The 13,418-nt window shown below is 43.0% G+C and overlaps 1 long non-coding RNA gene across 4 annotated transcripts; it reads left to right on the top strand.

Moving 5' to 3' along the window:
• Nucleotides 1–3,685: 3,685 nt before the first annotated feature.
• On the top strand, nt 3,686–12,865 carry LOC125522169. 4 transcript variants are annotated; one of them, XR_007289649.1, is made up of 3 exons: nt 3,686–4,181; nt 4,851–4,938; nt 12,729–12,865. It is a non-coding gene; the product is annotated as an uncharacterized LOC125522169 (long non-coding RNA). The 4 variants fall into 4 exon arrangements; XR_007289648.1 differs by lacking the exon at nt 3,686–4,181 and adding an exon at nt 4,636–4,743 and having other exon boundaries at nt 4,854–4,938; XR_007289646.1 differs by lacking the exon at nt 3,686–4,181 and adding an exon at nt 4,636–4,743.
• The last annotated feature ends 553 nt before the right edge of the window (nt 12,866–13,418 follow it).

Below are 13,418 nucleotides of genomic sequence, written 5' to 3'. Positions count from 1 at the left end.
GAGGCACCAAACTCTAGTCGGAACCTATTCATGTTGGATAGTAGGTGCTCCTTAGGTAACTCGGCGGGCGGTGCGACGCGGGTTCTTTCTCCAGTGAACATTGATTGAGGACTAAGCATGCACACATATGATTGTCTTAACCCCTTATCTTAAGTCTCGTGCCATCCTTCTATCTTCACTATCTCGCATAATCTAACCTATATGTCCTCTCCACCCACCATAACAAAAATTTATAACCGTGAAAAATTGACAATGCAGAATTTCCATGCATATCACAACGACACTTTAGATAAATGATTGAAGAGATATAAATATACATGTTTTAGGGATGATAGAAGAGATGGAAGAAAGATGGGGAGAAGACATATGAGGTTTTTGGGAATTAGGTGTGGCAGATGTGAGAGTTGGAAGTGTGGCTTCTAGACCTGTTGTAAATGAGAGAGATATAGGAAAATGAATAAAATTCGAGTTACTCTATTAAATTATTTCATAAGTATAAAAATTCAGTAAATTATACTTTCTCTAGAAAGGTACTACTATATGGTAGTTCTATGTAGCTTTGTAAATTCAAACACATCCGATGTCTTCATCTGTGTGACTTGTATTGTCGACAAAGTACATAAATTACTTGAAATACATTAGAGGAACCATATAATATCTTTCCTAAAATCCAAAAGGAGGACATATTATGGCTATATGGAAACCACATCCCTTTAAGTACATCATGCAAGACAGCTTATTATCGAAATGATTTGATCTGTTTCAAGTACCCAACATGTATATTGTTTGCATCGATATCCTTCATAAAATTACTTAAAGGTTAGTTAGTCCACCATAGCTTTTATTCATGGAAAAATAATAGCATGGCTACACATGCTCTGTTTAATTATTTGTATCCCGATCGATCAAGCCATACAGAAGTAATTAAAAGGATGATTATTTTGACTAAGGGGAGCGAATTAGTTCGGTCTGTTGTAGACCTAAATTAAATCAGTCTAAGTGAATGACAATATCAAGAATTGGAATATATATTCATATACTATATTTTTCCCGCAGCTAGACTTTATACATAAATTTTTATTTGGAGTATAGGGTTTGTATTTCTTTATACTGTTTAGTTTCCTGACTTTCCATGTAATAGCCTGGATTTTTCAAGGATAATTTTCATTTAGATGTGGATTTACATTGTGTGGAACATGCATATAATGTAGCTGGAACACTCTGTAATTGTTTTTTTAATCAGCGAGGCTTACGATAAAGATATTCGGGTAGCCATTCTTTCAGGTTCATGTATTGTAGAATCTTTGTCATGCCCATCTACTTCTAGAGAAATTTACTCCACCTTCTCTTCTCTTAATACTCAGTCCAAATCATGATCTGATCCATCAGCTCAGCCTCCAACATTGTCTCTACTCCTAATGTCTCAGTTGGTAGTCCGCGTTCCGGGTTTTATTTTCGTCCCACCTCACCCGGTCTTTTTTGATACTTTTTGGTACTTGCTCCCACCTCCCGCTGACACGCCACGAACCGACAAAACCACATACCGAGTCCTCCACCAGCCCCCGCGCTCTTCAGGTCGTAAGCACCGATCGCGCCCGAGACAAGCGACGAAAAAAAAATCTACAAAAATTAACCAGCGATAAAAAACCCTATGAAAAATAACCAGCGGAAAAAACCCCGCACGTACGAGCGACGTCACATGCCCTCGAGCGAGAACGACTCGCACGCTAGACTCCCTTCCCTCGTTCGTCTCCGCCTTCACCCCTTCGCCGCCGCCGCCCTTCATCCCTTTGCCGCCGCCCTCGGTCTCACATCAAAGGCGCCCCACTCGCACAACGAACCCGCCGCCCTTCTGGAGCCGAAAGCCGATTCCATAGATCCCCTGGACGCGCACGTCCGCCTTTCTTGATCATCGCTGCCATCGTGGATCCGCCGCCGCCGTCGCCGCGAACCCCTCGGACGCCTCGCCTTCGTGGATCCATTTGTCGTCGTGGATCACCTCTTTCCTCCTCCGTTGCTGCCCCTCCGCCCCACCTGCCGGCATCGACATTCTAGCACGCCTACCTGGGGGCCCCTGACCTCGTCGTCCGGCATTCGTCGCCGCAGGAGTGTCCGCGGCCGCGGCACGGGGCCGCCGAGCCTTCCTTCTGCAAACGATGAGATGTAAGAAAGTTGATGTGAGCGTGAAATTGATGTTTCCTTTGGTCTTGAGTGTTTACTGCTTGTGCTTTTGTGCTTTTACAGTCCCTTTGTGAGGACGTGATGGAAGTCCTTCTCAAGATCGACGTTTTTAGGCAGAAGAAGAGCTCTCCTCCTATCGACGGGCAAGATGGATGCACCCATGGGAAAATCAGAATCTACCATTTTTGCTTTGTCTGACGTTGATAATGCTGGATCAAAGTAACTTAGGATCAGGATCTGACAATTCCCTTGGGCATGATAGCAATGGAAACTGGTCGAGTTTTGAATGTACGTATGTCATGCTATTATTCTCTGTCACTACAAACTTAGCAAATACATACTACTGAGGATGTTGTGATTACGATTGATCTGAGCCAGTGCACACCATTGATGTCTCATCAGCATTAAGCATATGATTCGTTATTATTCTCCTGATATATTTAAATAGATGATGTAGTCGTTTGTTGCTTCCTTCTCTCTGAATTCAAACATTTGGTTCAGCAGTGCCCACAACCTTCCAGGTTAGCAGGATTTTTCGTGTATGTTATCACATAGGACCAGGGATTTCAGAAGGGCTGGTCAGTACACAGTGGTTCTTAACCTATATATGTATAGTGTACACTAGAATTATTTGTAGAGCTATACCTTGTATTGCGCACAGTTGTTCTTGACATATATACAATCCGGCTATTGATACTTGCGTCCTATATGTTTACGTTACAACTGAAACTTAGAATTACTGGTTGCTAAATGGCATGCATAAAAAATTGAACTCGTGTTTTTTACTTCTTCCTTTCTGAAGTATTTGATGGAGAACAATGATTTCATGGTGATTGGGATAATTGGTCCACCTGGTTTGGCAAGTCAACCACCGTGAACGAGAATTATGGATACGACACAAGCTCCCCCTTAACTACATTCATATACTCATATGGTTCCATTGTACTTAAATTGCGGTTCCCTTTTTACTTATACTATGGTTCCTTCTACCTTTTTTCTTGCCAGTAACCAATAATTGATCAATATTTTCTACTGCTCTGGCGTTTTCTTGGTATCTGTCTATGATATTTTGCTGGTCTTATCAGAACGGAATAATGATTTTGCCATGTGGGAGCCCATGCTTACAGTAAGTTGTCTGGCTATAATTTCTATGTACACACTTCTTTAGGGAATTATAATCATTTGTTTCTGGTAGTGTATCTCATTGGACTTGATGCATTATGTTCTAACATTATGAGAATGGAATTGTTCCATTATATGGTACTAATGAAAACGTTTGGCATTAATCTGTGTTCATCTAACTAAAATATGGTGACTCCGCCCTATAGCTAAAAGTGATATTTGCCAATATTGTGGAAAGCTAAAATGAGTGTTGTACTGTATTTTTACATGTTACTTTGCTGAAGTGACATAGCAGACCCATCATTTTAATCTTCATTATCTTCACCGAACAAGGGAAAATAAAATTGATAACCTCATCAGGCAGTGAAGATTGCACGGCCAGTCTCTGTTTTGTGCATGCTAGGTGAGCATCATGAACTGTTATACTTGCCTTACGAGTATTTTTCCTTCAATCAGATTCTCACTTATATTTCTGTGAATAAATAAATCTTTTCATTTTCTTGTTGGGAAAAAAGTCCCTGTAATCCTTCCCGCCACAGCCTAATGTGGGCTGCATGCCTTAGCATGTGCCTGATCCTTACAGAGTTTGAGGGCAGCTACTAGACTTCATGATTTGGCAAATATATATTTAAGGGTGAATAAGGACATTTAATCATTTCATATACCATGAACATCATAAAAAACAGATTGAGCATGTGGAGATATTTAAGTGTGCATATTTGATACATTTTCCTTTTGTTGATCATTTGCTTCATGCTTGTTCTGCGGATTGGAGTTTGTTCTCAAAGAAGGAGACACTGATCGCTAGCGAAACATATGACCAAGAGTCCCCAGGACCTACATCATCGACTAATAACCAGCCTCAAACACCTGCCCAGGTCAGCTATCTTTCTCAAACCAGTATTTTTTGGTTTGATCATTCGCCATGTCATGTGATTTTGATTTAATTGATAGGTTGTTTATTCCTTTGATCAGTATAAACAGGTTATAAGTTTTGAGTCTAAGGTATACCCCTAATGCCACTTTACATGCTGTTGAAAACTGCAGGCTGCTCCAGCAGTAGTGAGGATGCCTTGCAGTATGATACTTGATACCATGCTAACAGAATTATGATTACCGAAGGCTGAATAACGCCGGGAAATATATGGCGGTAGCAAGGTCTGAGTCAGTCTTTTTAGCACTCCTATGCTACTTCATGATAGTGAATCTACCCGTGCATCCATATCTGGAGTCCTCTTCATATGATGATGCAGAAGAGCACACTGCTGCTATTGAAGCCAAAGGTGCTTGGAAAACACAGCTAATACAGAGATCTGAGACTACAACTAAAACCATAGGAAGCACCTCCAGGACTAGAATGAGCAGCTCATGCAGCTACTCAACATAGTGAATGTGAGCTGCTCATTCTGGTTCTAGAGGCGCTTCCTACGGTTAATCTTGGTAGGGCCGACACACTATAAATTAATTAGCCTTGTCTTCATTGCAGAATTGAAATAATCTTAAATTCAAATTTCATCTTTTAATTGACTCTTCCATATCTCGATCAGAAGACCTTGAGTGGGGGTGGAGGCTGGATTGTGAGCCAGATGCCCCATCAACAGGGGCGGTAAAGGAGAAGAAGATAGTTGTTTAACGGTATGGTTATGTGTTTAGGGAATTATAATCATTTGTTTCTGGTAGTGTATCTCATTGGACTTGATGCATTATGTTCTGACATTTTGAGAATGGAATTGTTCCATTATATTCTACTAATGAAAACGTTTGGCATTAATCTGTGTTCATCTAACTAAAATATGGTGACTGCATCCTATAGCTGAAAGTGATATTTGCCAATATTGTCGAAAGCTGAAATGAGTGTTGTACTGTATTTTTACAGGTTACTTTGCTGAAGTGACATACTAGACCCATCATTTTAATCTTCATTATCTTTGCCGAACAAGGAAAAATAAAACTGACAACCTCATCAGGCAGTGAAGGCATGGCCAATCTCTATTTGTGAATGCTAGGTGAGTATCATGAACTGTTATACTTGCCTTAGGAGTATTTTTCCTTGAATCAGATGCTCACTTATATTTCTGTGAAAAATAGATCTTTTCATTTTCTTGTAGGAAAAAAAGTCCCTGTAATCCTTCCCGCCACAGCCTAACGTGGGCTGCATACCTTAGCATGTGCCTGATCCTTACAGAGTTTGAGGGCAGCTACTAGACTTCATGATTTGGCAAATATATATCTAAGGGTGAATAAGGACATTTAATCATTTCATATACCATGAACATCATAAAAAGCAGATTGAGCATATGGAGATATGTGAGCATACATAGTTGGATACATTTTCCTTTTGTTGATCATTTGCTTGATGCTTGTTCTGCGGATTGGAGTTTGTTCTCAAAGAAAGAGACACTGATCGCTGGCAAAACATATGACCAAGAGTCCCCAGGACCTACATCATCGACTAATAACCAGACTCAAACACCTGCCCAGGTCAACTATCTTTCTCAAACCAGTACTTTTTGGTTCGATCATTCGCCACATCATGTGACATCGCATGGGGCATCAGTAGCGACCCACACACTAGCACAAGGATGTAAAGATGGGTACTACCATTTACATTCCAGCCAGAAGACCTCACCTCATTTCTCCAAACTGTGAGTATTGTTGTCCTGTAAATTTCTTGGGTGTGCACCAAGCGTTAGATGAATTGCCTTCAAGAACCTCATGGTCAACTGCGTGTGCCCTTTGTGTCTGCAACTGCATACTTGTTGTCTGAAATTCATCACGAGTTAGGGTTTAGGAGAAAATATTTCCTTGAGAATTTTAGAGATAAATGACAGAATTTTGGTGCTACTAAGAAAGGATATGTTACTTTTAGAGCTTTGTGTTTGCCTGATTATGCGAACTGATACATACTACCTAGAAGTTCAACAGTCAAGATCCAATGTAAATGGTAGTAATTGAGGATCTCAAAAATAGGCATCGCAAAAATCTGTCAAAAATGACAACGCTTGGCCAAAAGGCTAAAGAAGAAAACCTGTAGATTCTTTTGGTTTGCCGATTCCAAGCTGAGTGAAAAAAAAATATTTACACGTTACTGATTCATGTACTTCTAGAAGTAATGTTAGTGGAAAATTTGCACAACCATCATGATTTGGTACTGTTCACGTGCCCCTTGAATTCGATGAGTACACTGGTTGGTTAAAAAATGATAACATTGTTTTCTTCATAGTGGTTATGTTTCTCTATATTTTCTACTTCATCTGAATCCTAGAGTTGTAAGATTGTACAAAATATTCTTCGATCATTTTGGGCCATAAACTTCCCATCCTGCTATTCTTTCTATAGGGCATGCAATTCTGTTCGGCCGCTGCTACGAATCAGCCGCCTGTTCAGCGTCAGATCCGTGTCCTGGGGCTGTTGGATCACAACAACGCCACGACAGCAGCGCATCGCGGCAGCTTCACAACGCCATTGCTACCCCGCGCGGTTCTTGAACGCAGCCCCGACGACGTCCTGCGAGCTCCATTGCAGCCCCGGCGGAGCTCCATTGCAGCCCCGGCGGAGCTCCAACGCAGCACCAACGCTCCGGTGAACCTCCATTGCTGGACGAGCTCTACTATAGCCCTGACGTGTCCGGCGAGACTCCAATGCAGCACCGTCGGCTCCGGTGAAGCTCCAATGCAACGTATGACTGACGTTCATGGCAGCACCGGTGTCGTGACGAAGCTCCACAGCAGCCGGAGTTGAGGAGAGATGCCCCGTCGCAACAGCAGCTCCGCCACCCACCAGTGTGGTGTACTGCAGCTCTGCTGCCCTCCGAGTAAATCTGGACGTCGAACTCGAGCTTTCAGGCTCGGCTCGGGCTCGCCCAGGCTCGGCCCGAGTTTGATTCAGGCCCGAGAAACAAAAAGGCCGAGCCGAGCTGCGTTATTGGGCTTGTTTCGGCCTCGGGCCGAGCCCAGCTCGGCTCGAGCCAGCCCGTGAGCTCGTCCAACTCTGCAGCCCAAAGTGGCCCAGCACCAGTCACTTGACCTAGCGCTCTACCTCACCCCGAGCAGCACTCATCCTCTTTCCCCCCAGCGCTAGGTTAGCCAGCCTCCGCCGACCGCCGCCATTGCAGTTCCTTGTATCGCCGATGACACACACGCCGCTTGTCCAGATCGCCCAAGGAGCCATGGAGAAGAAGAAAGAGAGGTCATTGACCTCCATTCTTGGGAAGGAGCCAGCGATTGGAAAAAAGAAGAAGGGCATAAGCAAGACCTCCAGCTCCATGGACGCCGGCATCGAGCCGTCCGTTCGTTCCAAGGCCAATCCAAGCATCGTCCTTGTTGACCCGCTTGTGAGGGCAAAGCAGCAGGCGCGAGCAGTGCCACCCCCGCCTCCGCCTCGGCGTCTACCTGACAACAAAGGTATCGGCGCGCGGGCGGCAGCTGCTGTTGCATCCGGCTGGACCGGCTCCGCGAACACCTCCGTCACGCCTACTTCTCCGGCTGAAGCTGAGTCCTGGGTAAGCACAAAGCAGTGGCCTGCTCTTCTTTCCTCTGGATATAAATAAAGCTTGTGAGCTTGTTGTGTGATGCATAGGGATAAGCTAGAGAACAACAAAAGAAGTAGTAAATTTCCTATTGTTTCCACTTGATTTATGGCCATCTGCTATTGTCCATTATAATCAGTTGTGCTTAAGTAATTGATTGTTTCCTGAAGATTTGCATATGACTAAGTCTAACGCAACCAGAGTCCTCCAGTTTTGCGCCTGCAGATATTTTGTAGCAATTGCATAATATTTTACAGTCTGTAACATGATTGTCTATTTCTGATGTAGCAAGTTATTATTCAGTCTGCTAGCCTAGCTAGCTTTGTGTAGGAGGAATCAAGTTATTATTTGGCTGTTCATTGGGCGCGTTTGAATGTATATGTTGTACAACATTGGGTGCATTTGAGTGTATATACTGTCTAAAAAGTGAGTATTTATGCCCATGTAATGCCCCTATTTATTGAGGGCTCAATTTTTTTGTTGTAGAAACTATAGATGGATGCATATGTTTAACTTCATTCTTGCTGTCCTAATCTCAGTATACTTGCCCTACAAATATTTAGTGGATTTTCCTTCAAAATATCATTGTTTGAACAGGAACATGAGCCGGAAGAGGATCGTGTCCAGGAGCAGGATGAGGAAGAGAAGGATGAGAATGTGTATGTGCCTGCTGATGAGTCCGAGTCTGAGGAAGAAGAGAACTCGTATGATCTTAGAGATGACATGTCAGAGGATGAAATGGATATTGTTCAGTCCCCTGGAGGTGAGACTGATGTGTTTGTTGTTAGTTCAGAAGAAGACAATGCAAGAACGGGAGAGAAACGCAAGAAAGGGGTGAAAGTCAAGCGCAAGGTCACTACCAAGGGCAGTAGCAAGTCCAGTACTAGCAGGGAGAGTTCAGATTGTTGGACTTTTTTTGAGAAGGTGAAGGTGAAATCAGAAAAGGATCCTAAGGTTGAAGAGTTGAAGGCAAAGTGCATGCATTGCCACAATTTATACATATATGTTCAAGGTTCAAGCACCACAACACTTAATAGGCATATGAAGAAGTGTAAGATCTTCAAGAACAAGGTTGCGACGAAACTTATACAATCACGGCTTGGGTACAAGCCGTCCAATGTTAGAGGTGAATCCGGTCTTCCTCTAGGTGTGCCATCCAATGGGTATGAGCACACAACTATGAAGGAGTTGATTGCAAAAATGGTGGCTGTCCATAACTACTCATTCAGGATGGTGGAACATGAGTGGTTCAATATTGTGATGAAGTACTCGAACCCGCTATATCAAGAAATTGGTAGGAAGGCAATAAGAGCTGAGTGTTTGAGGGTTTTCAATAAAGAGAAGGAAATCCTTAAGGCAGCCCTGAAGAATGTGGACCACATTAGTCTCACTACAGATATGTGGACAAGTAACCAAACCATTTCTTATATGTGTGTAGTGGCACACTATATAGATAAACATTGGAGGATGCAGACTCGTGTGCTTGCGTTCATGGAGTTGGACCCCCCTCACAGTGGAAACGTCATGGCTGTTGCGTTGTTTGAATGTGTGACTGAATGGAAGATAGAAAACAAGATAGTGTCCATCACACTAGACAATGCATCAAACAATGATTCAGCTGTTAGAGATTTGAAGGCAATGTTTTCTGTTCGAAGAGGGACAGACTTTGAAGCCAAATATTTCCATGTCCGGTGTTGTGCTCACATTGTCAACTTGGTAGTGCAGGATGGGACAGCCTGCATGAGCACTTTGGTAACGAACCTAAGGGAGACAGTGAAGTACTTCAAGAAGTCCCCTTCCCGGCTGCACAAATTTGTTGAGATTTGCAGGAGTTTAGGCCTTAAAATTGGAGCGCATTTGACCCTAGATGTTTGCACGAGGTGGAGTTCTACATACAAGATGTTGGAAACTGGACGACCATATAGGAAAGCCTTGGTGTCTTATGCTGATTCGGATGCCAACTACAAGTGGAAGCCTACAAACAAAGAATGGGATATGTTTCAGCTTATTGAACCATTGTTGTTTGCTTTTGCTAGAGTGACTACAGCCTTTTCAGGTCAATCCTATCCCACCGCCAACATATTTTATCCCCACATTGTGAGTATCAAAATTGCTTTGAGAAAAGCCATGGTTCATAAGGACAAAACCTACAATGCTATGGGACATGCTATGATGGACAAGTTCAACAAATATTGGGAAGAACCAAACAATGTCATGGTTCTTGCCACTTTCCTGGATCCAAGGTACAAAATGAAGTACGTGGATTGGTGCTTTGGGCAGATCTATGATGAGGATAAGGCTGAAACTGAGTTGTCTGCATTCAAGAAAGATTTGGACAAGTTGTATGAGAAATTTGATTCTCAAAAGAGGCAAGCTGAACCTCAATGCAAGAATACTTGCAATACAAGTACCTCAATGCCACCTGCAGATTCTGAGTTTCTCTCATTCTTATCATCCACTTCTACAAAACGATCTAAGAGTGAATTGAGAAACTATATGGATGATGCAAATGAGGGTATGGTTGCCACTTTCAATCTGCTAGAGTGGTGGAAGGTGAATGCACTTAGGTATCCTGTTTTGGCAAACATGGCAAGAAGATTCTTAACTATCCCTGCTAGCTCGGTGTCTTCTGAATCCACTTTTAGCACCGGTGGAAGAATTCTGGATGATTATCGAAGCTCTCTAAAACCATACATGGTGGAGGCATTGGTGTGTGGCGGAAGCTATATCAAGGGTGCTCACAAAGACTTAAATGTGTTGGTATGATTTCGATCTATGTTTTATGTCGTATGATTTCAATATGCATCATGTTATTGCCATAAACTAAAAATCTAATGGCTAACTTGCACAAAACTAGGATGTGGAAGAAGATGATGATGAGGAGGATGTGGAGAAGGTCAAATTGCCTAAAAGTGTGGCAGATTGCAACTATTAGTAAGTATGTTACTTGTAAGATTTTTTTAGTTTACTTTTGTTACTTGTAGGCTTTTCTTATTTACAATAACCATTGTTACATGTAGGATACATTGTAGGGAGAAGACCATCAAGATGCATTTGTTAAATTTGCACATAGAAGTAAATCAAGCAATGGATCTATATTGGTCGTCACCCTTGAATGATGGAGTTCTTGCATGGCTTATGTTGCCTGAACTTTAGATGTGACATATGTCAACTTCTCAACCTTGGACTATTAAGTTTATGTTGTCATTGAACTTTGAACTATGGATGTGACATATGTCATCTTATTTTGCTAAACTCATGAATGGTTTATGTTCATCTCAATTTCTTCAGTGTTGTCCAAACTTGGGTGCATTTGATGTCCAAATTTCAGTGTACTTGCTGTCCAAACCTGTGTGTATTTTTCTGTCAATAGTTTCAGACATTCAGTGTTAATGCTGTCCAAACTTGGGTGTACATGCTGTCAAAGTTTCAGGCTTTCAGTGTTGATGCTGTCCAAAGTTAGCACTTGGGTGTATTTGCTGTCAAAGTTAGCACTTAGCACATATAAATACTACTATATTAGGAAGAGAGGGAGTAGTCTGCACGCTGATGTGTAGTGCACACGAGCTGCCGAGTTGGACCGAGCCAGCACACAGCTCGGGTCGAGCCTGCTACTTAGGCTCGCCTGAGCAGTTAGCTCGGGCTGGCTCGGCTCGTGCTGGGCGAGCTAATGGCTGGCTCGGCCCGAGCTCGGCTCGGCTCGGCTCGCGTCCAGGTATACCTCCGAGAGCCCTCCGAGATCTGCGAGGACGCAACAACACACGCGCTGCATTGGAAGCATCCGCCACCGCCGATGAGATCCATCGGTTGCAGCACCCCTCCCGGCAGCACCAGCGGCGTTCCATCTGACGTGCTTGCAACGGCAACCGCAGGGCAACACTGGCCGCGCCGGAGCTCAGGTGCTGCTACAGCGGAGCTTGGTGTTGTGCAGCTCTCCTCTGCTTGCATCAATGGCGGAGACACCATGGATTGCAGCGGGGGGGGGGGGGGGGGGGGGGGGGGGGGGGGGTAGCACACGTGGAGGGGCACATATGGCTAGCGTGGGAGGCGTTGGAGAAGAAGGTGAGATGGAAGATGGGGTGGTGGAGAGAAAGAGAGCGTTCAAGGGATTGGGACTGGGGGAGGAAGACGAATAGAGGACGAGCGGGGAGCAAGACGAACAGAGGACGAGCGACTTCGGGAGATAAGGGAAGGAAGTGGTGCGTGGGGCCGGACACGTGTTGTGCGTCCCGAGTGGTTTAAACAGCCAGAAAATCAGCCGGTTGAAAAATAACGCTTTGCATTCTGTTCCCATTCAGAACTGACATGCGGCCATCTTCTCTCTACCGTTACTCAAGGTATGTTGAAAATATGAGAGTTGTACATTATCCAACGGTTCTAATTGGGCAATAACGGCTAGAGTTTATTTTCATTTTTGTTTACTCGTCCTTCATTTTTATTTGCCGTTGTAGTTACCTTCCAATGCATAAACAATGCCCAACCTGATGGTTGTATTGCAGTTCAGTCAATCATCTTTCTTCTATCAAACACATATAAATCTGAAATCACACATACGGCGAAGGGCTACAACACCAACGACGTGTCAGTGCATGCCTTACATTATAATAGTCTGACGGTCTTTGTTTTACTGTCGCTTCAGTATAAAGCACAACCCGTCACCTTTATTTTCAGTGAGACCCACTATCTAGAATCCTCCCTCCATATTAAATCCGTTGATATGATTTATTTTTCTTAAAAGGCTTTGTTTGATGTAGATATTGAAATTGATATTGCCAAACTTGTAATATGAAAATAGTGCTCAACTATTGGACCTTTCTTTCAACATATCTTTGCTGGCCTCCGTTTAGTATAGTTTTTGTTAGCTTGTTCATTTCTTGATTGGTGCTTGACATCACAGGTGCATGTGGGAATGCCCTACAGACTGATGAACATGAATCATAGGAACCACCAAAGCATGAAGGGAACAACCAGTATGGATTGGGAACAACAAGATGAACTGGCTTTTGTTGGCACTCTTGCATACATTGAAGATTTTGCGACATTTGGTTGCATCTGAACTGACTTCTATTTGAACCATAGATTGATGAGTGATTTGTTGCATTCTTCACTTGCACAAACTATGTCTATTTGAACCAACTTTGTTGTTCAATGGTCTGATTAAATATAGCTCTGGAAAGGAATCGTAGCAGGCTTAGGGTATCATGGCCACAAAGAATTATTGTTAATGGGAAGCTATTTTAACTCTGGTCAGGAGCCGACATTACTGCAAGTGCTTGCGCAGGCACAAGGTCTATTTAAATGGGGATGCTTCTTTGGTCTAATAGCATGAGAGATGACAGTTTGAAGTGAATTCTATAGTAATGTGTTTTAAAATGATACTTGTAAGTTCAAACGAATGTCCTAATTTATCAATATAGTATATAAATCATTCATGCTATAAGTACTCCATTTTTTATGTGTAACTTGCTGGGCTTACCAAAACAGAAAGGTCAATGGCATTCTGTTTAGAGGGAATAATCCAAAGTGGACAAAATTGTATGAATGCATTTCTCTTGAGAAACAAAATTGCCAACAAAATTGGGGATGA

Source organism: Triticum urartu, chromosome 7, assembly GCF_003073215.2.
Source record: "Triticum urartu cultivar G1812 chromosome 7, Tu2.1, whole genome shotgun sequence".
Taxonomy (NCBI): Eukaryota; Viridiplantae; Streptophyta; class Magnoliopsida; order Poales; family Poaceae; genus Triticum; species Triticum urartu.
This window is presented reverse-complemented; position numbering and strand designations above follow the sequence as displayed.